The sequence below is a fragment of the Pelmatolapia mariae genome, linkage group LG13 (genome assembly GCF_036321145.2).
Source record: "Pelmatolapia mariae isolate MD_Pm_ZW linkage group LG13, Pm_UMD_F_2, whole genome shotgun sequence".
Taxonomy (NCBI): Eukaryota; Metazoa; Chordata; class Actinopteri; order Cichliformes; family Cichlidae; genus Pelmatolapia; species Pelmatolapia mariae.
The window spans coordinates 12,635,258-12,658,354 of NC_086238.1; the positions used below are offsets into that span (position 1 = coordinate 12,635,258).

At 36.8% G+C, this 23,097-nt stretch overlaps 2 long non-coding RNA genes across 2 annotated transcripts; one reads left to right on the forward strand and one right to left on the reverse strand.

Annotated features, from left to right (window-relative positions):
- Positions 1–8,148: 8,148 nt before the first annotated feature.
- Positions 8,149–23,071, reverse strand: LOC134639636 (uncharacterized). The gene is made up of 4 exons (XR_010095377.1): positions 23,001–23,071; positions 12,985–13,121; positions 9,324–9,420; positions 8,149–8,473 (listed from the first exon to the last, which is right to left on the reverse strand). It is a non-coding gene; the product is annotated as an uncharacterized LOC134639636 (long non-coding RNA).
- Positions 17,388–19,255, forward strand: LOC134639634 (uncharacterized). Its single transcript, XR_010095375.1, has 3 exons — positions 17,388–17,532; positions 17,871–17,947; positions 19,224–19,255. It is a non-coding gene; the product is annotated as an uncharacterized LOC134639634 (long non-coding RNA).
- Positions 23,072–23,097: the final 26 nt, after the last annotated feature.

The following is a 23,097-nucleotide window of genomic DNA, read 5'->3' on the forward strand; positions in this document are numbered from 1 at the left end:
GGGATAGGCCATTTCAAAAAATGTGTATATTTGTTTGTTATTTTGAAATTACACCCTTCTAATTTTGTGTTTTTGTTAAAATCGTGAAATAATATATTTTTAAACATGTTATTTATGGTTTTATTACCACACTTTTTATTTATTAAAGGAATCTGATTTAACTGTAAAGAAGGTAAACCTATTTGCCCTTTAGAGTAATGGAAATGATTTTGCATCAAATTCAGCAGAGGTAGAAGGATCGCATTGCAAACTTTGTTATATTCTCTAAGGGAACACTGAATGTTAAACTTGACTTTAAAAACACCTAATTCGAGAAACTGCCCCTTCTCATCAAGTAAATCTGTTATAAAAATTATCTTTTTTTCATACCAATCCTTAATGAATAATGACTTCCTATTAATTGTAATGGTCCTGTTATTCCACAAGGTGGAGCCATGGGGCGTGAAGTTATGGGCAAAAACCATCTTCCAATAAGACAAGACCTGCTTATGGTATTCTGACAGTTTGACAGGCAACTTCTATATATCAAAATCACATTTCAGGAGAAAATCCAACCCTCCCACCTTTTTGAAAATATTTTTGGGGATATGAAACCATATTGAGTCAGGCTTTAATATAAAGACTTTTAACCAGTTTATTTTAAATACTCCAACCATTGATTAAAAATCAATGGTCCTTATACCTCCTTTGGTGTATTCTTTGACCAGTTGTGATTTTTTAATGTAATGACTTTTATAACGCTGAATGAACTGATTGATTACGGAGTTAATCTTTTTAACCCTTGGGGTTCTATCCTGGCCATTTGTGGCCACTTCACTTTTCTTTTTTCAACCATTTCTGTTCTGTTAATGCAAATGGAATGAAACTTTCCAAAGGTGTGTATTTTTTTGAGATTTTTTAATTTTCAACATCAGCTCCTTAATAATGTCAATAATATTCACTATACACTAAATAGTTCCTCTTGGTTCTATCGTGGCCATTTGTGGCCAATTGAAACCCATTATAACCACCTTTTTTGATTCCTTGTTACTGACAGTACTATATCATGCGATTTAGGTAAAATTGCTTTCATTCTAAACTCAACACATGAAAATTGTAGTTTTTAATGTTTTTCACCAAATTACATCATTTACCCATTTTTGGCCAAGCAAGCAATTTCATGTAATATTCTGAGTTTCTAGTAGCGGCCTTTGATGGCCTACCACACTCCAATGGACCAAAATAATGAAACAATTTTGACATAGGTTTGATCTTAAGGATCTAATAGTTTGTGTTTGTGCATGACATTCCAGTACAAACATTTATTTGCAAGATAGACTGGAATAAATTCAAACATTACATAGGCTGCAGTGAATTTCTGTGGATGCAGGATATTGAGCTTTGAGGTTCCCAGTCAAACTTAGCTTTGAAGCACATGTTAAAAGCACTTTTACTCTTGTATTTTTCATCAAAAGATACCATACCCAAAATATCAACTCTAGAAACAAAAACAAAAACCAAAAAAACCCCAATCACGGGACATTTTGCAGAGTTCAAACCTGCAGCTGCAGCTGGAGCGTAAACAACAACAAACACTATTTGCAAACGTGTCCTGGAGTTTATGCAGGTGCAGACAGAGCTACTGCTGTAAGTAAGCCTAACAGCTTCCAGATAATTTATTCTGGCAATATGGCAAGAAGGTCATCACTGCTTCAAGCACTGTCTATATGATCTGGTCAGAGAGCAAGGACAGCAAGCAGTCCTCTGCCCTTGAAGAAAATACATCTGCCCAAGATGAAGAAACCTCCTCTCCAGAAGATGAGGGGACAATCTTCAAAGAGGCTGACTGCATCACCACTGATGTTGAGTTCTAGCCAGTGCCCGAATCCTCTTCTTTGGGGGAGGATTGGGGTTGGGGGGCATGGAGGTGGAGCCCCCCCCCCCCCAAAAAAAAAGAACATAGGAGCATTTTCTGAGACCGAGGAGCTGGCGACTCAGTGGATCCGCCATGAAAGGAAAACCATGTGGGTCCCACTACTGAAGAGAGACTGCACCACAATCCATTTCCCCTTAGGGGTCACCCTAGTCCTGCATTAGCAGCCTGAGATCTACTTTTGACTTTTTTATAACAAAGGAGATCTTTTAGCTGCTGTGCACCCTTACAAACCTGCATGGGAGGCCAAGGTGTGAGGATTGGATGATTATAGATGAAGTGGAGATAAAACCTACACCAGAATAAAGCAATACATAGCATGTTGGATGAAAACACTGGAAGTTCTCAGGAAGTAAAAAAGGCATGGGGTTCAGACTCCAACTGACGGAGGAGCTCCGAGGACAACGTCTTTCCTTCGGTCACATTGGCAGAGGAACTCCTCAGATGAAAACCGGCACAGGGGAAACAACCCAGAGCTTCCTCCTCAGCTCCTCCAGTTGCAACAGAGGAAGATTTTGTTGTCTGTCTTTGGCTTCACCAAAACTACCACAGCAATATCCCACATGCCAAAGCAACGGAGGAATATGCTTCTTTTGACAGCAACACACAAGGAACCAGCAGTCGGTGATGGGGAATAAAGGATGCGTGAAAGGAACGGAACAGCAGCCCCTTGAACCAGGTGTAGAAAGTGTGCCTACAAAAACCACTCTAATGTGGTTAGTACATCTTGCTGCTAATGAGGATGCACACAGAAGCACACAGATACTGGAATATAAATTTTGATCATTTTATTGGTGATTGCAGGGATTATTTGGTCATTAAATTGCCTTTCTGGCCACTAACACACCATGTGTGACATTGCTTTTGGCCATTCATTCACCCCCCCCCAAAAAAAAGAAAGAATAAATAAATAAATAAATAAATAAAGTAACAGTTACTGTTACTGTCCTGCATTGATGATAAAAAACATATTAGGTTTCACCATTTATATGCTAAAAGATGTGAACTTTATTACTATTTTTACTATAATAATACATAATATGACTGGTATTCAAAGGGTATAATATCAGAATTTGAATTACATTTTGGTTTTTATGACTATAAGCGGTGCTAATTTAAAAAATCAAGCCAATGATAATAGAAAAATGTTTTAATATATATGAATTTTATAGCATTTTGTAAATGTAAACGGGGGGTGGCCATTTTTGGCCACGAACAAGCTGAGAGGGATTCTTTTTTGTTTTTCTCTCACTGCACAAAAAAACAAAGATGCATAAAACTCATTGATACTTTTAATTATTGCTATGCATCTAACCTCCATCATGGTTAGAAAATAAATCAGTTTGCATGTATTATTTAGAAAAACAAATGGGGATTTTATGATTTTATCCCTATGTAAATCATTACAATTATGTGATTTAACTGGTATTTAAAGGGTTAAAATTATGAATTTGATTGAAATTTTGGTCTTGATGAACAGCACTGATACTAATCTAAAAAATCTAGTCAAAAAAAGTGGAGATTTTTCTTAATATACATGAATTTTATAGCATTTTGTAAGTGTAAACAGGGGGTGGCCATTTTTGGCCACGAACAGTCTCAGAGGGAGTTTTTTTGTTTTTCTGCCACTGCACAAAAAAACAAAGATGCATAAATGTCATTGATGCTGTTAATTATTGCTATGCATCTAACCTTCATCATGGTTAGCAAATAAATCAGATGGCATGTATTATTTAGAAAAAAAACTGGGATTTTATGATTTTCTCTATTTATGAGTTGTTATGATTATGTGCTCTAACTGGTTTTTAAAGGGTTAAATTTCAGAATTTTAATGAAATTTTGATTTTCATGAACAGCCCTGATGCTAATCTAAAAAATCATGTAAAGAAAACTGGACATTTTTCTTAATATATATGAATTTTATAGCATTTTGTAAGTGTAAACAGGGGGTGGCCATTTTTGGCCACGAACAGTCTCAGAGGGAGTTTTTTTGTTTTTCTGTCACTGCACAAAAAAACAAAGATGCATAAATGTCATTGATGCTGTTAATTATTGCTATGCATGTAACCTTCATCATGGTTAGCAAATAAATCAGATGGCATGTATTATTTAGAAAAAAACTGGGATTTTATGATTTTCTCTATTTATGAGTTGTTATGATTATGTGCTCTAACTGGTATTTAAAGGGTTAAATTTCAGAATTTTAATGAAATTTTGATTTTCATGAACAGCCCTGATGCTAATCTAAAAAATCATGTAAAAAAAACTGGACATTTTTCTTAATATATATGAATTTTATAGCATTTTGTAAATGTAAACAAGGGGTGGCCATTTTTGGCCACGAACAGTCTCAGAGGGAGTTTTTATGTTTTTGCTCTCTCTGCACTAATATAACAATGCATTGTAAACAATGTTGATGTGAATCAATTATATGCCCCAGACTCTACTATTAATAATACAAGAAATTTCAGTAGCAATGCAATTATATAAAATTGCGAGATTTGAGGTTGTCGTCCAGCTGGTGCAGTGGACAAACAAACTGGTGTTTAAAGGGTTAAAAAATAAAAAAGTAATAATCATTTTATATTTATGGAAAGAACTGAAGTTACTTAAAAGCTTTATGCAGAAAAAATGGCAAAAAAACCCCAAAATAATAAAAATTACAGACCTAATCTGTAGGTGGCCACTTTTGGCCACGAACAAGCTGAAAGGGTGGTGATTTTGAACAACCCCCAAGGGTTAATACTATGCGGGGTAATGTATAATGAATAAGCTGGGTAAACCATCTTTGAGACACCCTCTGGTTTTGATAATAAATTGCGTCCAAAAATTGTCAGTGTCTCGTTAACCAATGATTTAGTGTTTTGGACATAGCATCGATTTTGTCTTTCAGGTTTTTTGACTCTCTAATTTTGATGTCTTTATTTAAATAAATGTCAAAATATTTAACTTCATTTTTCACAGGAATCATCCTCATGCTATTTTCCAAAAAGTGGCAAAAGTTCACACTTCTTTAGATTCAGACACAAACCTGATGCTTTAGAAAAAAGTGAAATTACATTCAAAGCTTTCTCAAGTATGGATTTATCCTCAAGAATATTACTGTGTCATTCGTGAACTGACTTATTTTAAATTCAGTATCATATTCCTTCAAGGTCTGGATGGTTCACAATGAGGTAAGCCATTAACTGAGTGCAGAGGATAAATAATTTTGGAGAAATTGGGCGATCCTGCCAAATACCACAGGATATCTATTCTAGGTGTTATGCCTGGGTTAAGAGAAATGTAACTATAAATCTGTTTGTAAAGCAGTTTGATCACTTTACAAAATTTGTTTCATGGTCTATTGAATCAAACTCTAAAACTCTTTAAAAAAAATAAATCAATGAATAGTATTAAACCTTCTGAATTAATAAAGGATCGGTAGTCTATCATATCTAATATTAATCTTATGTTGTTATGAATTTGTCTACCTTTAATAAACGCTGACTGACACTCGTCAATTAATTTTGTAAAGACACTTAATTCTGTTTGCATATGTTTAGTCTAGTAGTTTGTAGTTGTTACATAAGAGTGTTATGGGTCTCTAGCTGTCTAGCAATAGTAAATTTTTGTTTGGTTTTGGCAACAAAGTTATTAATCCTGTTTTCATTGTTGGAGATAATTATTCATTAATAAAACAGTCCAAAAAGGCTTTGAATAACAAATCTTTAATGTCTTGCCAAAATGTCTTATAAAATTCAATAGATAGGCCGTCTATTCCAGGCCATTTTCCGTTTTTCATTTGTTTTAGGGCCATTTCTATTTTAGTTATCTTCTTCTAACAATATTTTATCTTCCTCATTTAATTGTTTTTACCTGATTTTTGATCATCATTCTGATGCATTCTCTTTTTGAATTTTTTGCTTATACAAATTACTATAAAATATGTTAATTTCTTTACTTATTTGGTCCTCTGTCATAGTGCCATCCTTACTCAATTTAGTTATTTTTTTTCTTTGTTTGTCTACGTTTCTCTAGGTTATAGAAATAAGATGATTTTTCCCCCCATGTTCAATCCACTTGGCTTTAGATCTCATATATGCTCCCTTAGCTTTTTCCAGGTACACATCGTCTAGTTGTGTTTGTAAAGATTGTAAGCTTTCTGACTCTTCTGCAGTTATATCAGGTTTACCTCATAACAAATGTATTTGTTCAATTAGATTTTTCTGTTTAAGTATTCAAAGGGCAGATACTTTCTTTCCAGAGTCTATAGCTAGTTGTTTAACACTGTATTTGAACCATTCCCATTTGCCAACATTATACATCATCATGTCATCAATTTCTAATTTAATTTTTTTAACTTGTGTACAGAAGTCTGCAATAAACTACTATTAAATTTCCATATGTTTTCAGCCCTTTGTTGTCTACATAAGGATAATGAGAGACTTATTAGACAGTGATCAGTAAGTGGGGTTGATTGGGTTTCACATTTAGTAACATAAGTTGTTATTATTTGAGAGACAAGCCAATAATCTAGTCTTGAACATATGCTTTTATTTGTTGGACTCCTTGGAGCACTGTCAGTCATGGATTGGCCTCCCCAGACCCCGAAACACAAAAATTATTGAAGCAGTGTGGGACAAACGCCAGCCAACAACCAAACAAGAGATTTGAATGTCCTTCAAAAATCCTGGAGAATGATTCATTAAGACTACTAACTGCTGCCGCGGTTATTTCCCATTTTCCGAACAAAATGTAAAGAAATGAGAGGTGACTAAAGTTGCTCCTTACCTTGCCGTTGCTTCACGTTAACCCTGCGTGAAGGGTTAACGTGACGTCATATTTCAGGCTTCTGATTGGTCCAATCCAGATTATTGCCTGCGAGCCATTACCCTGAGAAACAATCACAGCTTATTGACCGCTTTTTCTTGCCAGCTAAGGTAATCTCAGCGTGCTTTACTCAGTCAACATGGCTTCAGACGAACCCAAAGCAAAGAAACCCAAACTCTCAGAGGAGGAGAAGCCCGAGCCTCTGCCCAAAGACATATATAAGCTGGACTGTGTTGGGGGAAATCTTTTAAATTTTATTGGTGGTATGACCGGCATGTTTTTAAGGAGGGGTTTTCTGAGAGGCTGGGTTTGTTAATCTGTAGATGTGTCACTGGTGAGAGACAGTCCAGACACTTTTCTTTCCAAGCTCCTTAGACTACGATGACCTGAATGACTGAGAACCTTCACAGACATGTTAGTTATGTTAGTTTTTTCCAATTAATTTTTGAATTCAGGTCAAGGCTCCGCTACAGGCTGCGAAAGCCCAAAGTTGATATAAGGATGACGGCTCACAACAGCTTTTGTTTGCTACATGGATAATTTAAGTTCAGCTTTTTAATTCGTTTAAAAGAGACCTTCAACTGGGTGTCCTTCTTTTTGGTTATAATTTTTTAAGAGATCAAAATTTGTTCATTACATAAATAAAATTTAATTTTCTCTGTAGCACTTCATGGATTTAATAAGCAACACACTATAGTTGTTTATACAAAGCATAAAGCTAAAAAACAATATATACAGTGTTTTCTTAATTTTATATGTCAAAAAGTATTTGCGGCTCCCAGTGTTTTCTTTTCCATAGAAACCAGGTCTAAATGGCTTTTTGGGTGTTAAGGGTTGCTGACTCCTGATCTAGGGCCTTATCAATTAAATTACCTAAACTCTCGCTTACCCTGATTGAGATTGCTCTAGATTATCTACAGCAATCTCTCTAAAATCAACACGCTACCGCAGTTCTCTGGCATTAAAATCAGGTATGCCCTAAGCCCTAACCTCTCTGCACAGTGTCAACTTCATTCACATTATCACCATTATCAACTGAATCAAAATGATCACTAGAAGATGCTAGCTTACTTAAGATAACTATGTTAAGACAACTTTTTGTTTGAAAGTATACAGTACTAAGAATAACTTGATGTTTCTGGCTAAATCATCCTTGACATTTTTAGTACAACACTTATATTAATATAACACAGTATGCAAGTATGATTTAAGAATAATTAACAACACTTCTTGTAATGGTGTTAAAATCAGCCCAACTTTTATTTTCAAATGCAAAAAGGTATATCAGCCAACATACTGGACACTGTTCTGCTGAACACAAACAATTATATTGCCATCATTTTTATAATCTTACAATGAAACAAAGTCTTAGATTTAATTATTCTGAAACTAAGTTTAGGCTTTCCACACCTTTGTTTTGCAACTTACATTACTTATATAATCAAAAGAAAATATATTTATTGTTTAGCCACAAGTGCAGTCTCTAGATCAAACAACATATTTGTTTTGCATTCAAACACAGAAGCTTGGTATGCTGTAATATTTTAAGGATGCTTGTTTCCAGTCCAGGCATTACTGGCTGAATGACTGTCATGGATTTAGGTATTTCACATGTAAGTGCAAGTCTTTAACTTCCCTTAAATACAGTGGCAGTGGATGTGGGTTGGAGATGCAATGAGCTTGAACCTCCAGGTGACCATCTTCACTGACCACACCATCTGTGACAGAGGACGCATCTCTCCTGGTGTCCTGCAAGCAAACAATCAGATTTTTTAGAACACCAACTTATTTGCTTTCTTAAAACATTTTTTTCTGCATTTGCTATAAAACAAGCCCCAGTTTAGACAATCTCAGGCTCCCTCCCCACCGGAGAGGTGACGTTCAATGTCCCACTTGTTAGTCTGGATAGCCCTGACCCCCACCCAACACACAATAACGTCATGAAAGTTTATTTTTAAAAGTGGCTATGTAATAATGGTCAATAACTTTTCATTCTGATGATCTGCAGAATAATTTAGGCACAAAACAAATTTCAATGTTCAGAAACCTGCAGACTTCACTATATACAGTGTAGACATTGTAGACTCTCTAACTAAGTTTGTGGCATATGATCTTTCAAGAAGTATTTTTAGAGAAAATCAGGCCTTCAGCTACAGTTTGTGAGACAACACTAAACACACAGTCAAAGGACTGCGATGATTCCTCAAAAGTAGCTGCCATTATGAAAATCAGTGTGTAAATTAAGAAATCTATAAGGCATGTAAGAGGACAGTGAGTCATAGCTTCTAAAACCCAGTTTAAGCCCCAAAATGCACAAAATCATTATTCAGAGAGAACAAACCAGACAGCCCACATTGATTTAAAAAAAAAAAAAAAACAAAAAAAAAAAAACACCCTGGTTTTTATGTGGTTTATTTCTTATCTGAAACAGTAATATTTCAGTGATTGCTGCTTATACCACAGGTTAATACACTCTACAGATCCCTGCTGGGAGAATCATTACCTCTGCCAGCAAATACGTTTGGTGGATTCTATGTTTGGTTTTGTGAGGAAGCAAAGCTCAGGAAGAAGTGTGACTGAGCTGTTATACTGTACCCACATGTGTGCTGCTGAGAAGGATGTACGGGGATACCTGCAGCCAAATCCAAGCCTCCTCAGGTTAGTCATAGTTGCAGAACACCATAGGACTGAGACAGCTGAGGCATAAAAGGTTTGATTAAACAGATGAAAAGAGAATTTCTTCCCTATAATGATCACTTTTTAAAATTCTGGTTCTGGAAAAGAAATGCAAAGATCTTGAGAACAAATTTGCGATTGAGAGAATGATACGGGAGCAGAAAAATAAACATGTGGAACTCCTGACTCCCCTTCAAGTTGAAAATAGGTAACTGAAACAAGAAATAGGCCCTGAAGCACAAACTAAGCCAGGCAATAGATGAAAAACAAAAAACAAAACTTTAAAGAACTGAAGCAAAAAGATGATTGAATAAAACAAACTCATGGGCCAAGAGCAACTAAGGCAGGGGTGTCGAACTCCAGGCTTCGAGGGCCGGTGTCCTGCAGGTTTTAGATATCACCCTGGGTCAACATAAAACCGAATCAAATGATTAGTTTGTTAACAGGCCTCTGGAGAACTTTAAGAAATGTTGAGGAGGTAATTTAGATATTTAAATCAGCTGTGTTGGATCAAGGACACATCTAAAACCTGCAGGACACCAGCCCTCGAGGCCTAGAGTTTGACACTTGTGAAGTAAGAGAAGAGAGGATAAATTATGAAAAAAGAATAACAGAATATGTAGTCGAGGCCGACACATTTCTTTACTGTCGAGAAAAACTTAAAGTTGTTTAAAAAGAAAAGGCAAATTTAAGGTTGTACTTCAAAAATAGAAAAAACAAGCCAAGGAAGATTAAGCGGAAAAGGGCCCTAGCAGAGAAAAATGCAGTGCTGAAGAAAAATAACCAACTCTCGGGCCTGCTGTTGGAAAGGGACCGTGTGTGTGTGTGTGTGTGTGTGTGTGTGTGTGTGTGTGTGTGTGTGTGTGTGTGTGTGTGTGTGTGTGTGTGTGTGTGTGTGTGTGTGTGTGTAAAAATGTGTTAAAGCTTAATAAAAAGGTTATTATGTGTGCCTATGCCAAGAGGCACACATATTACTATTCGTCGGATTTATTATTATGTGTGCCTATGCCAAGAGGCACACATATTACTATTCGTCGGATTTATTATTATTATTATTATTATTATTATTATTATTCTTCAGTTTCCGCCTGAAATTTTGCAGCGAATCTCGCCTCGCAGTTTTGAGACAAGCTTCATATATGTTACCTCATTTTGTGCGGCTGGATCAGGAATGGTGTGCTATGACTTTTGGTGTTTATGACTATTATAGTTTTTTAAATATTAATATTTTAGTGAAAATTTTCCCGCGCTTCTCTGCCAAACAGTTTTGACAATAGGGTTACATATGTTAGATCATTTTGTGCGGCTGGAGCTGGACTAGTATGGTATACACTTTTGGTGTTTATGACTTTTATAGTTTTTTAAATATTAATATTTTAGTGCAAATTTAGAAAGATTCTTCTTTTGGCGCCATAGAAACAGACTTCATTTGTGGTGTGTTGGCGCCATCTTTTGGTCCCACTGATACAAATTTCAAACTTCATTTGTGGTGTGTTGGCTCTCTCTAGTGGTATGCCGGGAGTAGTACGGCCTGTCTACCCTTATTTGGATTACCGTAATGATGACAATATCAACGGTGCGCACAGCGTCGCTGCTTTCAGGAGCCATTGGAATTTTTAAGGTTGCGCAAATCATTCAAAAGTTATGGTAATGCTTGGTGGAAAACTCAATATCCCACAATTCATAGCACGCCTCTGCCGAGTCAAACAATGGCGGCCATCACTTAGTTTTTATTTTCCTCTTAATACTGTTTCTAGGTCACAAAATAAACTTTTAAGATATTTTCAGGCGAGAATATAGGTGTGTAAACTTCAAATATCTGCTCATTTTGTCAAAACATCCCATATTAGCGACAATGTTCTGACGATGTCGTTTCTGCTTGAGGCTAGCTGGCTAGTGTGGCTAGCGCGGCTTTGCTAACAAGCTACAGCCGGCCTGGATGACAGTGAGAGCGGCTTACTCTGGTTTCACACCCGGTCCTTCGTAAAGTCTCGTGGTCACAGCTGGACTTATTTTAAATAAATAAATGATTTATTTATTTATTCATTTTAGTAACGGTATAAACAGTGAAAGGTGGTGGATTGGCCAGATGTAAACTTCAAATATGTGCTCGTGTTACCAAGACATCCCATATTAGCTCTGATGGTTTCGGTGCCTGCAAAGAGCTAGACAGCTAGCTAGCTAACTGGCTGTCTTTTTGACTCAGGGTCATAGCTGGACTTATTTTTCGTTTTTATGAGCCGATGAGGGTTTTTTTTTTAGTAACGGTACAAACAGTGAAAGGCGGTGGATTGTCCAGATGCTGGTCGATGTGGAAAAAATAACTGAGTTGTTTGGTGGTCGCTGACGCGGAGCTACAACCGAGGGCAGCTATCCACCGGTGTGTGTCAGACAGAGCATGCAGGGAACGAGGCGGCGAGGCGACCGCCGATCAACCGGTGGTAGATCGTGGATCAGGGAAACCGAAGGCAGGAGAAGCAGGCGGCTGCCGGTCAGAGCGTGAGGTGAACTGAATTTCAGGTAAGAAGTTATGAACTGCACTCTATTTGGGTCAGATATAAACCGAGTTTAGGTGTAGTTTGGTGGAAACCAGGAGATGACCTTACCGAATCATCAGAGCTGAACTGGTGATGGAGAAACAGGTTTACCTTTTTTTTAGGTGACATGAATGAGTTGAAGGGAAGTTATGAACTGTTTCTGAGAGAAATAAACACCAAGCTCCTTTTTTATTTAGCTGACAGCTGGTAACTGTGCAGGGGCGGATCTAGCAAAGCTTTTGCCAGGGGGCCAGGTAGGGCATCTTACAACCAAAGTTTGTATAATAATACACAAGATTGGCTGTAGACCATTGTTAATCATTCAGAACACTGTGTAAAAATAACAAAAAACAAAAAGTGAATGCAAAAGTGCATAAATATTTATTTTACGTGATTGATGTGTGTGGCGGGGCGTGGTCTGCAGTGCCGCTGCAGGGGAGGTGGACCCACCTGAGCGGCATCTGCAATCACGCCTCTCTGGCGTAGTCTGTGCTCTCTCGGCTGTTTTTTGGGTGTGTGTCAGGCTGTGAGTTGAAAAGCTACAGCCGGCTGTGTGGGTACACCAACCATGTGTGAAAAGTGGTCCATAACGTAATGCTTCAAAGCGTGTTCATGCAAACATTGTCGGGTCTGCCGTGGTACAATGGGACTTCTGCTCATGAAACTATGTGCACAGCGTCTGCAAATCGGGGCTGTACAAAGTCACTTCATCTTTACCCAAAATTGTAAGCTGTCATCTGTGAGGTGCGAGCGGTGTTTGTTTTTACCATAGTTCATGGTGGAGAATGGCTGCTCTGCTGAGTTTTGCTCTCTGTAGCTGTATGAATGGCAAACTACACTGTTTACCAGCGGCATAGGCACACTTAAAATTTCTTCTGAAATTTTCGCTTTCTAGTTCTTAAATACACTGGTGCCTTTGTAACAATGCAGGGCAGTGAGGATGGGAGTAGTTGGAGGCTGCATGTCCCACTGGAAGGCTTTTATTTGTTTTATTTGTGTTTGTTTTATCCAAAAAAGGAAAGTCAGAATCAAAGTTAGATGCTCCACCTCAGCGAGACGATGTTGTCCGAGAGAGGATCTCTGATACAGTCAGGTGTGTCTTAACACATCAGTCAGTGTGGGTGAAATGACAGTCTCTCTGAGTCACGGTGCGAACCCCGAGCTGGGGCTGCTCCCCAATCCACCTAAGTTAGAAGAAAAACAAACGCTTTTTTCCATCAAAACCTTTTCTTCATCAGCATGGAGAGCCTCCAACCTCTCCATGCTGAAAATGATAAACAAAAAAGCTACAAAATACAAAGAACTGCTTTTTACATGTTTGCATTATGAAATAAATTATTAATTAATTAAATAGTTGTTTATTTTATTTATAAACTTCACTATTTCATTAATTATTTCATCTGTGGTACTTACCCATCAGTGTATGTTCCCTGTGCTTGCTTACATTAAAATACCAGTACTGATGACCAGAGCATATAAATGCAGCACTTTTCATATCTGACAATATATTTTGAAAGCACAAGACAAATCACAAACTGTTTTTAATTTAGGTCTTTATTGTTATTTTGTTTTATTTTTCAGCTGTTGATTTTATGGTGATGTGATGCTATATTACATTTTTAAGATTCAGTTAAATTTAAGATTCTTAATATAGCATCAAACTGTCTCCTCAAGTTGCTTTATACCAGCGGTCCCCAACCTTTTTAGCGCCACGGACCGGTTTATGCCCGACAATATTTTCACGGACCGGCCTTTAAGGTGTCGCGGATAAATACAACAAAATAAAACTAGTAGCGGTACCGAAAAAAAAGAAGATTTATTCATAACACACGTGAAAAGACCCAGGAAAACCGAGTTAACGATAAAAACGATAGCAAAATAACGCTGAAAACCGATAAAAACCCTGAAAACCATACATTTCACACCTGAGCCTCAACTCTCGCGGCCCGGTACCAAACGACTCACGGACCGGTACCGGTCCGAGGCCCGGGGGTTGGGGACCGCTGCTTTATACTGTAAGATAAAGATCCTACAGTAGCAGCAAGAAAACCCTGATAAATTAATAATCCCTTATGAGCAAGCACTAGGCGACAGTAGGGAGGAAAAACTACCTTTAACAGGGAGAAACCTCCGGCAGAACCAGGCTCAAGAAGGGACGGCCATCAGATGTTAATTCTGAGGCCAGACTAGATTGCTTTAAGATTTGAAAAAAAATCAAGATGACAATTTAGTCATCACTACTGCGTTTAAAGCAGCAGCTGAACGGCTTCTTTTAAGCTTTTAGCACTGCTGAAAAAAACCTGGCAAGTTTGGCTTTCTTGGAGACACCATTGTTAGGCGCTTCAGTGCAACGAGGAATCCGACAAGGATGCCCTATTTCCCCAAAGCTTTTTATATTGACAACTTAATTGTTAACACTATTAATCAAAAATTCTAACGGCATAAAAGGAATATCAATTTTTAATAAAGATTTTAAAATAAGTCAGTTTGCAGATGATACATCTATCTTTTTGAAAGATAAATCAATGGTAGATAAAATTTGAAGTATTATCTCAATCTTCTCTAAAGCTTCTGGTTTATCTCTTAATATCAAAAACTGTGAACTCCCGATTCATACAAGGTCAGAGTCCTCAATTGCTTCAATTACAGTTGAATCTGAAGTCAAATATTTAGGGCTGACAATATCTAAATACCTCATTAGAAGAGAAGACACTAATAGTTCTAACTGTATCATGGATATGAAGAAATCACTTAGCCACTGGCTAACCAGAGACCTCACTATTTTTGGTAGAAACATCCTATCCAAAGCTGAAGGTATCTCCAAATTGATCTATCCTTGTCACTCTCTATATATCTCCTCTAAAAACATTAATAATGCTAACACAGTTATTTTCCAATTTTTGTGGAAGAGTAAAACCCACTACATTAAAAGATCTCAGCTTGTGAAGGAATACAATAAAGGTGGTTTAGTATTGTCCCAAACTTTCACAAACAGATTTTGCATTACTGGAAAATGATATTTACCCATAACTTCTCTCCTCATAATTCAACCTTATGGGACAATAGGGTGTTCTGCGCTCACAGACGGGACAGACAGCGCACAGCAACGCGCCTAATGATGTTTAAAAGATCCCAAAGCGCAAGTCCATCTTTTCAGACGAACTGCAAAAGAAATTTCCCTCGTACCGACCCAGTACTGGTAATTTTTCTTATGCAGATGAGGCATTATTTCTGTACCATTATTTAATTCCAGAGGCTTTTAAGTTATTTTTTTTGCACTTGTTGACTTATAAAAGCCTGCACTGTAAAATGTAATTCTAGCTGTTTGTTATTTCAACATATTATTCTATATCAGTTTGACGATAGATGACTGAAGTTGTTGTTATAACATAGAATTACAAGTTAAAAACGTCCCAATTACACCAAAAAAAGCTAACTTGAAAACTCATGTCCAGCTAAATCAGAAACTTATGTGAACTTGACAATGCGGGTAAGTTGAGCACAGCAGGATTCAAAACTGCCTCACGTGACTGCTACCGAGGTGCATCATGGGGAATTGGCGGTTAACGACATGCTCACTTTACTTGGACGTTTTCTAATCGTCTTCTTTGGAATATGCTTTCAAGGTGAGTAACATTGGTGCTAACTATAAGGAAAGAGAGCTACAAAAGTTGGAACATGTTTTGAATTTATGGCATGACGTGTGTTTTTCTCTTTTACCGAAATGTTTGCTTTAGCTAATGTAACTTTAGCCGACAAGGTCCAGCTTGTGTGTCATGACCAAACTTGACCTAATAAACTGACATATGGCCTTTTTTATGGGTTTAATGTAGCGCTGACCAAATCACAAGTATTGTGCCGCTAGCTTTAAGGTTGTGCACTCAACCACTGTTGCGATATTAGCAAGCTAACTCAGCTAATTAATAAAGCTTATTTCATATTGTCTCTGTACTTGTAAATTCCTTTCAAGTTCACAGGCTGTTGTATTTTGGTGGAAGTTCATTTTGGCAATATTTCCAATAACTGGCTGGGTTCAAAAAGACCTTTTTGGCAGGACTCGGATGCTTGTTGTCATCTGTTTATCCCTATGTAATCACTTAAGGTGTTATTAACTGCTGCATGTTAAGCTGCAAGAGTGTACTGAGGACAGAGACAAAATATGGTCTACAAACCAGCATTATATTAGTTTTTATCAGATAGTCCTCCAGTGTGCTTATTTTTTGCTTTAATTATATTGTGCAGTTATTTGTTACCCTGAAATGCTTTATGCTTAACAACAGTTCACTATTTTGACTTATTTTTGAACTCTTGTGATCAGTATGACTAGATTGTGTGAGTTTCCATACTAAACGAGCTGTAGTGATAAAATAATTGGCATCAGAGACACTGATTTTTGGCATGGTATACTGCAGAAGTTTTTTTTTTTTTTTTGCATAATTTACCTTTTAATTAAACTGCATTCTCTGTATTGTAACAAAACTAACATTGTTTATATGTCAGAAAATTAGCAAACATGAATAAATGGCGAAAACAATATAATTATAACATATATTTTTATTTTACTTATTTTAGGTCTGTGAAGCCAAACTTGATGCTGGGGATTTATTTTTGTCAGTGGAGTCAAATGGTAAGTTACAATTTGTGCATTTTGTCATACTGGAAACACCTCAGATTATATTGTAATTTAATAGCTCTGTAGAACAAATGATATAAAGATTGTAGTGTCAGGGTACTTCTTAAGAAGTAATATGGCACTATTGATGATCACATGCAGGTGGCATAAACTAAATATTCAGACGTGTTACCAACAAATGATTCATTAACAAAAGCAATGGAGCAGACTGTTTAGGTTCTTGTGGTTGTAATAACATCCATAACTGCAAGTTTGTCATTAATTTATTTTCACAGGTCTAGATGATCACATTTGACTTTGTCATTTAAATGAGGTGGACTTGCAAACTTTGCGCTCTTTGGGGTAAATTGCTGTCCACTACATATACACAGAATCTGCACAGTATTTCAGATCTAAAAAGGGAGTATGTAATGGACTTGCTGGCTTTAATGTAAAAAGCCTGTTGTGTAACTTTAATGAGGCAGTTGGACTAACACAGTATTGCTCATCAAGGTAAACATCTGAGGAATAAGGAAACTGTTACTTGTCCTTTTACTCAGTGTTCTTTTAATCGCACGTTTACTAAAGTTTTACATCACATAAGTCATTTTCACAATCATTCTACTTTAAAAGATTTCAAGACAGAGCTTATTGTTCTCTGAACTTCCTTGTTTGCTGAACGGCAGGTAAAGTGCATCTTTTTGTTTGTTTGCTTTTGTGTGTTTGTGTTTTCTCTAATGGGCCTCAGATGACTGTTTGCTTAAATTTGGGTCTCAAAGAATCTTTTTTTAATTCTGCCTGTACTCTCCACCCCTCTTCTTCTATTGCTCAGGTTGAAGCAGAATTTGCCCGTCTTACATCTGTTGACCTGAAAGGGTTCCTTTTTGCTGTGCTTGACCATTATGGAGAGGTTCGTGGAGCTGTACAAAATCAAGAGCGGCATAGAAAGGCTAACTAGGCTCATAAGATGCTTCGGAGATGATGTAAGTGTTCAACTGCGAAATCTAATCCTTTGTTTAAGTTTTAGGTTATCCAGTTCAACTGATGAACTCATTGAAAGAAAGCTGATAAGTAAAGTCTGTCATCATATTTCACAACTGGACATTTAGTGTGGTAACTTTTACAGAATCTATGTATATTGGTGGTAGGTTGGATATCATATTCTACTTGAATGTCCTGATAAGCCTGATTCAAAATCTCCAATGATAATCATATATTGATGGAATTATGCATCAAAAAGCTGTGAATTTGGAGCTGTCTACATGCTTCATAAACACTGTTTAAAAAGTGTTTTTGTTTTCTTTTTGACTTCTTTGACCAGAGCCCTACACAAAGGAAGAGGACAGAGGACCTCATTTTCTAAAGGAAGATCCCTCACACACTTTCAAGACTGTGAAGGTTAGCATTGTTTCTTTTAGTAAATTTAATAATGACAGCACCACAGTGGATTTTAAATTAAAAAGTACATGTGTACTTTTTCCTCACCAAATGTATTATTACAAGATCTTTGACACTGGATTTGGTCTGGGTTTCAGAGAAACTAACTGGCAAGCTAGCATTGATATTATTAGTGTCTTGTGTTTATTCATGTCTTCACCAGGGTCTTTGACATTTCGCTGCTGTACTGTTCACTTCAGCTTTACGTTTGATTTCTCACATTGTATATTGTAATGGCAGAGATATTAGGATATTTAAGGGGCTGCAGTGGCTGCTACAGCTGTGGGGGGCAATACTTTGGTGAAATGTCCTGGACCCTGGAAAAGAGACTGTGTAGACTGGGTAAGCAATTAAAGGTTACTGGCCGAGAGTCATTGGGCAGCTGGGTAAAGGTGGATGTTGATATTCAGTGCCAATTATGCAACCTGTTCAGCCATGTCTATATGCTCTTTTTTCATGCTGTTAATATAGGGGGAAAAATAAACTTTAATCAATAAACTGATTAAAGAAGCATTGTCTATGGAGCCATAATCTGATCCTGTAGTGTAGCTGCAGTTTGCACATTTCATGTATTCTCAGCCAGATTTGGTTTAGAGCACAGCCAATATTTAGCATAAGTAGATTTAAATTCACACACTGGTGATGGCAAGCTACATTGTAGCCACAGCCACCCTGGGGCGCACTGACAGAGGCGAGGCTGCCGGACACTGGCACCACCGGGCCCTCTGACCACCACCAGTAGGCAACAGGTGAAGTGTCTTGCCCAAGGACACAACGACTGAAACTGTCGGAGCCAGGGCTCGAACCGGCAACCTTCCAATTATAAGACGAACTGTCAACTCTTGAGTCACGATTCAGTCATCCACCCGTGTGTGTGAATGACTGAATGTGTAAAGCACTTTGGAGTCCTTAGGGGACTAGTAAAGCACTATACAAATACAGGCCATTTACCATTTAAATTGAAAATTTTGTTTGAATTCTGCAATTGAAGACATGCTCAGTTATTTATGAACATGGTCTTTGTTTAAAGCAAGAAATGGATTTGTAACATGGGGGTGCATATCTCATTCTGAAAAAACTTTAACAACTAATAAGTGTTACCCAAAGCCAATCACCATCATCCAAAGCATCAGTATGGCTCTTCTTTGGAAAGACATGAATTCTTAAGCACACGGGATATTGTGTAATTGTAATTGTGTAATTTTTTTTTTTTTTTTGTCTTTGAACCCTTTTATAGCCGACAGGTATTGAAGACACGTTTTCTAAGAGGATGAAAGTTGGCATTGCGATGGTGAAAGAAGAAGACATCGATGTGTTGGTTGTCCTTGAGGCAGCAGTAATCCTGTCTAATCTGAGGGATGTCTCAAGTGCCATTTCCATGCTGATGGGCCTTCTTTTTGCCCTCAACATACACTATCCAAAGGAACTTAAGGACATCTTTGAAGTCATTCAGAACATCCTAATGAACATTGGTGGAAGGCAGTGCATCTCACTAGTGCATGGTCTAAGAAACAGACTCTTGCAGAAAGCCATGCAGAACTGTAATTGTATGATCCTTAGTGTTAAGGACAGTTTTTATTTTACTGTTTGTTTTTTTATTCTTGCAAGTTCTCATTCTCACTTTTGTATGTCACTAAATGACTACACTTTACATTCCAGATTAGACAATCACTCATTTGTTCATGGTTTAAGAAACTTATGTGAACAACAATATAATGGTGGACTCTGCAGATGCTTATCTCATGCAAGTCAGTAGTTTTTCCTTTGTTTTGCAATTGAGCAGACTCAAACTAATGTTTCTGAAATATCCATATTATCAAATGTTTCAGAAGCATGCAGTCATTTTCAGAGATATTGGTTCTGTGGAATTTGTTGCAATTGTAAACGAAGACAAATACAAGAGTTTGATGTCTTAGTTGTTATAAACTGATCTTTACTGTCACTTATCAAAGGTTTTGTACTATTTTAATATTTCAAGTTTTATGCTAACAGGTGTGACTGAGCACAATGAAGTTTAAAAATTTTGTAAATGTAAAGAATAACTTTTCTAAAATAGCAAGTGTCCCGTTGATACATTACATTAATGCAGACTTTATGTTGTTACTTCACAAGAATCACTACTGCTCCTAGAGTATTGGTCAGAATTTCATCTTCACCCAAACTGGGCTCAAGACCAAGTTCAAATTTATTGTTTCACAGGGAGCAGCCTTTGAGTTTTGATGGATTGTGAGCCTGATGAGCTACGTCACTGATTTTTCTGTTTCTCAGATGACTAAGATGGCACAATAAATGGTGAATGTTGGGTGCTCATGAGTAATTGTCTTGTCATGTTCTTAAAACAAACTTTCTGTATGAAATGATCAGATAGACTTTAATGGAATCTGTGGGGTTTTATTTTTTTTCTGTAAACAACAGAAAATTAATTTAAAGGAATGTAGATATTTAAACCTGAGATCTAAGATAAACCTAACAGGTAGTTTTGCTGAAATGGATGTTAGAAAGCCAAAAAAAACCAAAACAAAACTTAAGATGTTTAATACACATTTTTCTTTACATCCAGTCAATCAACTCTGATAATTAAAATGAAACTGATTTACAAGTTCACTCAGCTACCTTAAGGAGCTCAGTTAATTAATAAACTTAAATCAACTTAGCTAACAGATTATGTTAGTTAAGCTAAAATAGATTCCTAAGTTAAAAGAACTACTAAAGTATTTGAATTAACTAAAAAACCCAAGTCAACTGAACTAGGACAAGAGTTTAAACAATAGATTATTTTAATTTAGCTGAAAGGGTTTTCCCAAGTAAAGATGACAATTAAAGGAGTTGAACTGACTAATAAATCTCAGTCAACTAAACTAAGATGAAAGTTTAGACAACATGTGATTTTTCATTAAGATAACAATTGGTTGTGTTATAAGAACAAACTCTATTTCTTGACTTAACTTAAAATTTTAAGGCAGCCCTTTACCTCATATTTTTAAGTTGAAACAACAAGTTATATTTTACAGTGTGTATGACATATTTTATTTCACAATTCATTAACCGCACGGAGAAGGCATCGTTTAAATGTGTTTCTTTAAGCAAGTTCTTCATGACTGAGCCAAGTGTCCTCTTTTTTGGAAATCAAAATATGGTCACCCTAATTTATTAGTAGTTTCTTCAAAGGTAAAATATTCCATAGTTATGATAGAATGGTTACTTGGAATGGTTCTAGTTTAGTTATTTCAAATAAATTTGATAAAGCTTACTCGAAATTTATGAAATGGCCTATTCTACCTAAAGTTAAAGAAACACGCTTTAAAACCTTTAAATAAAATTTATCCTGCGGCAGAATTTCTAAAAAAGAGATTTGGCTTTGAGGTGGATCAGTGTTCTTTTTGTACTGACGAAAATGAAACCCTAGAACATATTTTTTTATGCCCTATCACACAACGTTTTTGGTGTCACATAAAAAAATTGGGTTTCTCTTTAATATTCCCTTAATGCTGTATTTACTGTACTGTTGTACTGTTCCAAATTCTCATTTGTATTATTACCTGTGTTATCCTCTTTGAGAGTTTGTATTTTGCAATTGTTTGTTTTGTTTTTTTATTGAGCAAACAAGCAAACAAACAAACAAAAAACAGAACAAAAAAAAAAACTTTTGAGCCAATATGGCTGCACAACTCCCCGAGCAGCTCAGGAGACGCCTGCAGATCTACCAACACGTAAACGCAACAAAACCGGTACAACAAGAAAACAAATCAGAAAGTCAAAGCCTACATATTATTAAAAACAATATCCTGGGTGGTTTAAATACCAAAGCAACCTCGGCGTTAACTCGAGCCGCACTTTGATAACAAAGTTCCCGGCTTTTTCATCAGGCTATATTTACGGACAGCTATAACTCGGCGCCGTGTTTTGGGTCTGGGGTTTTGTTTCCCTCAGTAGAGTCTTGCAGGATTTCGTTCAGCGCTTCCTTTACGCTTTCCGACCATTCCTCGGCAAAGATAGACAGTATACCCTATAACCTAAAATTAAGCTGTTATATTTGTATTCACTGTTAGAACTTTTTAAAGAAAGTTATTTAGACTAGCTTTTAATGTCTTCCAGTCTTCTCTTTGTATGTATGGTGGCTTTTAGTAATACTCCTCCTAAGATAGATAGATAGATAGATAGATGCTGTAAAAGTTTCATAAGGCATCTTGTGCTGGAAAAGATGAAAAAGTTTCGTTATGTTTTGTGTCTTTTTCATTACAGGGAGTCACTGCATTGTGTGCTATGTGTCTTTAAAAGATCTAAAGAAACTGCAAAAAAGTGCCAGGCCTAAAAGAAATTATCTTCAGCAGATGAACATTATCTGGAAGTTATATAAAATGCAATTAAAAGAAAAAAATGCAGCAAAAACCTGACACTTTAGTTAATCCATCTCCAAATATATTTCACTAAAGGCTCATCACAAATGTTCTCAGGGGAAAGGTGGCAGAGCGAAATGAGGTATGCCAAATTACACCAGAAGTGGACTGAAAATCAGTGGCAACTGGTCATATGAAGTGATAAATTCAAGATTGGTTTTTGATTTAAGGAACTGTCAGCATGTACAGAAGAAATCAAGAGAGCACTACAGTGCACCTGTAAAACACGGTGGAGGGTCTATCAGTGTTTTGTGTTGGAGAGCTTGTTAAAATTATTGATATTATTAATGCAGAAAAATACCATCATGTTTTGATCCACCATGCACTAACACCTGGAAAGCATCTCCATTTTTAGCAATGATCCAAACACATACCTGAGTAGAAAAACCACGATGGAGCACTGTCAGTCATGGATTGGCCTCCCCAGACCCCGAAACACAAAAATTATTGAAGCAGTGTGGGACAAAAGCCAGCCAACAACCAAACAAGAGATTTGAATGTCCTTCAAAAATCCTGGAGAATGATTCATTAAGACTATTAACTGCTGCCGCGGTTATTTCCCATTTTCCTAAAAATAAAATATAAAGAAATGAGAGGTGACTAAAGTTGCTCCTTACCTTGCCATCGCTTCACGTTAACCCTGCACGGCCCTTGCGTGGCGTCATATTTCAAGCTTCTGATTGGTTTAGCTCTGCAAAGGCGGGAGGGAACTAT